The 4,260-nt window shown below is 42.3% G+C and overlaps 1 protein-coding gene across 3 annotated transcripts in view; it reads left to right on the top strand.

The window, feature by feature from the left end:
* LOC102819854 (secretory carrier-associated membrane protein 1-like) overlaps positions 1–4,260 on the top strand; it is a 142,206-nt gene that overhangs the window by 47,735 nt on the left and 90,211 nt on the right. The gene's annotated exons all lie outside the window — the stretch shown is intronic.

The following is a 4,260-nucleotide window of genomic DNA, read 5'->3' as shown; positions in this document are numbered from 1 at the left end:
ATTTTTGTTTTCTTTACATTGAGATGTAATCCATACCGAAGGCTGTGCTCTTTGATCTTCATCAGTTAGTATTTCAAGTCCTCTTCACTTTTAGCAAGCAAGGTTGTATCATCTGTTTTTCGCAGGTTGGTAATGAGTCTTCCTCCAATCCCGATGCCCTGTTTTTACTTCATATGAGCCAGCTTCTCGTATTATTTGCTCAGGATACAGGTTGAATAAGTATGGTGAATGAATACAACCCTGTCTCAGTCTGGCAGTAATTATTAGAGGGAGAAAAGGAAGAGTGAATATATTTTACCACACTATATATGTAGTCCTACTATTTCTGGGTGGTAAAGATGAAAATGAGACTGTTTAAAAAGTTTGCTTTTACTGACAGACTGATGTGAGGTGTGTGGTACTGTAGGATCAGCACTGGCCTACAAATCACACGGTTGTCAGTGCCAGCTTACAAGCTGCTTCTTGGAAACCCTACAAGTCGCAACCAACTTTTTGGCATTTAACAACATGTTTATATATAAAACTAAAACTTTTGATATATTTGGAAAACTTTGCCAGCACAAAATGTGTTTCACCTTTTTATAGTAGTAGTAGCATTCTATATCAAGTCACCTATTTAGTGCTGTGTAGTTTACTTATACATTATCTTATTGAATTCTCACAGCTTCCTTTAAATAGGCATTTACAATTTCTACTTGATAGCTGATTCATCCAGTTTTGAAGTGGCAGAATTGGTTTACTAATCTGTAAAGCCTTTGTGTTTTCCATTTTGCTATTGTTTTTAGTGATAGGTGATTAAGAAATAGAACTTACAGTCCTGGTTTTAAAGAACTTCTTACTTAATTAGGATTTTTAAACCCACAGCTAAAAAGAAGATATGCCAAGGACAAATAACACAAAATTACAAATTTATAATACTAAATGTTGAGGTGTTATAGTCAAGGAAAGGTTTACATATATAAAGAAAACCTTTCCTTGACTATAAGACCTCAACAGTAGGACTATTACATCCATGGCACTGTAGAATAAAGCACTGAACCCCAAGGTCAGTTTGAATTACAAGGTCAGTGGTTCAAATTCACCAGCCACTCCTTGGAAACCCAATATAAGGTCGCTGTGAGCCCTACTCCACAAGTGAGCCTCCACCCAAAGGCACTCAGCTTTACGTGCTCTGGGGGCTGGCACCGCTCTGTTTAGTGCTCTGGCTCCTGGTTCTGCTGCCCGCCCTCCTGTGTTACAGCTCTGTCTTCTGGCTTGAGGAGATGTAGCGACCAGGATTTCAGAGTCCACAAGATGCTCTCCACTCCTGGCTTTTCTTGTATGTTGGTAGTAAGATGTCCGTATTGCCTCTCAGATACCCATGCTGAGTTTCAGGTGTTTAGGATCACAACCCTGTTAATAATAGCTCCCAACGGACTCATAATCCTACCCTCATCTTCTCCCACTTTCTCTTACCAAGACCCATCAGCAACAAAAGTTGTTTGGGAGTTACAAAAACTGTGTAGCAGAGTCATAAAAAGTGATTCACTATAATGCAGTATTCCAAAGGTCTGACTTTTCCAAAGTTCTGGTTTCCATGATCCCTGGTATCAGTCACCACACATTGCATCCCCTCAGTATTCTCCCTCCACTCCCAGGGTTGTGCAGTGTCTCACAGAACTCAGGAACTGTCAAGGAAAATGGCCCATGGGGTTATGGAGGCTAGTAAATCCCAAATCATAGTTCAGATCTTGTTATTAAGTGCTGTTGAGTCGGTTCTGACTCACAGCGACCCTGTTGTATAGGGTTTCCAAGGAGCAGCTGGTGGATTGAACTGCCGACCTTGGGGTTTGCAGTTCAGTGCTGATCCTACTGCACCATACCAGAAGCCCAGGTGAGCTGTTGACTCACAAGATTGGCACATCAAATCAGGCAGTGGGCTGCATGTTCAAGTCCCAAGAACCAGAGGTCAGGCAGTGGCGAGCCAGATCCAGGCTGCAGAGGATGAGAGTGAATCTCTCCAAATTGCTCAGCCCAGTTACAGAGCGGAAAGAGTAAGAATAAGGAGGGCACCAGAAATCACTTCATCAAGATTCAAATGCAGTTCTTTTTCTGATCCAAACTGTCCAGTGAAGTCCGCCCAAGAACTTAGATACTAATCGCAAATTTGGGGTCCCCAGGATGCCTGGACTTCCGACTGGTGGTGGTGGTTGTGTGCTGTGGCGTCGGTTCTGACTCATAGCGACCCTATATACGGGTTCTGAGGCTGTAAATCTTTATGACAGCAGAAAGCTTCATCTTTCTCCCATGGAACAGCTGGTAGTTTAAAACTACTGACCTGGAGGTTAGCAGCCCAGCTTGTAACCACTATGCTACTGACTGTTGTTGTTAAGTGCAGTTGAGTCAGTTCTGCAAACCTTTATAGGGTTTCCAAGGAGCGACTGGTGAATTTGAACTGCCGACCTTGTGGTTCAAACCGACCTTATTGTCCAGTGCTTTATCACAGCGCCACACGAGGATGCTGCTGACTAACTGGCTGTAAATTCTCGATTCCCACTCACCCCTTGAGTTCCTGGTGTGGTGCTGTGGGTTACCATGCGCTGGACTGCAAAGTCAGTTTAAACTGCAAGGTTGGCGGTTAAGGCTCACCAGCCACTCCTCAGAAATCCTGTATTGTGGGTCGGAACCAATTTGAAGGCACTTAACAACAACTAACCCCTTGGGTTTGATATTTTGTTACAACTCAGAAGTTCTGCAAGTGCTGTATTTTGCTATATTTACAGTTACTGAGTTTAGAATTTTTATAGGGTTTGCTTAAATGGTATGATTGATTGAACTCAATCTCTACCCTCTCTATGGAGGTTGGCTTTTATCACCTGTTAAATCTTCTGAGCCCCAAGTCTAAAGTCACCTCCTTAGCATAACAGAGTCTAGTTGTTAGGGAAATTCCAAAATTTACAGATCTTTTCTTAAGGAATCTGGGACAAAGACCAAATTCTTTTCCTAAAAGTAATTATTTACTCTGTGGCCTGCCTTTTAACTCCTCCATAATCTTAACTTCCTGTATCTGTGACCACTGCCTCCTTTATGTAGGCATCCCCCTAGTCCTTCTTCAATTTATCTTTCAGCTCAGATAGGACCTGTGACCCCCTACCTGTTCATTACCCTTTATCCACCTCTTGTCCTTACTTTTCACTTTAAATTCCACCTTCTGTCATTATAATCACTGTCCTTTGCGCTTGGAATTCCCTTGTTCCCCTTTGTTGCTTTGACATAATTCCTTGATGAAAACCCAAACCCTCATATTAAATAACAACTCTGTGTGCTCCTTTCCCTCACCTCTGCAGCTAAAGATGACTGGACAGAGATACAGCTGTGCACAAACTGGCCTCTGTTTCAGTTCATGATGTGCTTTAAATTATGCTGAATTGCCTAGTGCATTCTGTTGGCTTCTCAGCTCTTTCTCTCTCCTCAGTTCCAAAATCTCTTCCGGTGTTCTCCCCCTCTGCTGATAAACTGGCTGGTGTCACTGTGGGTTAATGCTGCAGACTGCAAAGTTGTTTGACTGCAAGGTTGGTGGTGGTTCAAGCTCACCAGCGGCTCCACGGAAACCCCACATAGGCTCCCTGTGAGCTGGAACTGACTTGACAACAAAACAACAACAACAGTGGCGTCCTGGGTGGTGGTGCTGTGGGCTAATGCCGTACACTACAGCATCGCGTCGGCGGTTCAAACTCATCAGCCACTCCTCAGAAACGCTGTAGAGGGTCCTGATGAGTAGAAACTGACTTGATGGCTCTTAACCAATAGCAACAACAAGAAGACAAGTGTAGCCATCAATAAAGAATGTCCACTGCTACATTCACCTAGCTACAGCATTGGCGCCCAGATGCTCTGCTGGTTTGCTAATTCTAGATGGACTCTCTGTGCTCCTGACTAAAGCCAATTCCCTCATCTTGGTCCCTCTCAGTTCAAGATTTCACTGGCCTGTCTTTCTCCTGTATCAGTTTTTCACTTCCTATCAGTATAACAAAATATGCAATTTCTCCCATCTTAAAAAAAAAAAAAAATCAGTTTACTAAACTATTTATTTTTAATACTTGTTTAAAGTATACAACTCAATATTTTTTAGTATATTCATCTAAGCTATAAAATTTTTGGACTATTTTTGTTCCAGATAAGAAAACGCATTGCTCTTCCCTCTCTAACCTAGGTAATTATGAACTAACTTTTTCGGTCTCTATATAGACATTTCATATAAATGGAATAATGCCACATACT

Source organism: Chrysochloris asiatica, unplaced genomic scaffold (genome assembly GCF_000296735.1).
Source record: "Chrysochloris asiatica unplaced genomic scaffold, ChrAsi1.0 scaffold00313, whole genome shotgun sequence".
Lineage (NCBI taxonomy): Eukaryota > Metazoa > Chordata > Mammalia > Afrosoricida > Chrysochloridae > Chrysochloris > Chrysochloris asiatica.
The sequence above is the reverse complement of the archived record's forward strand: the minus strand, read 5'-3'. Positions and strand labels throughout refer to the sequence as shown.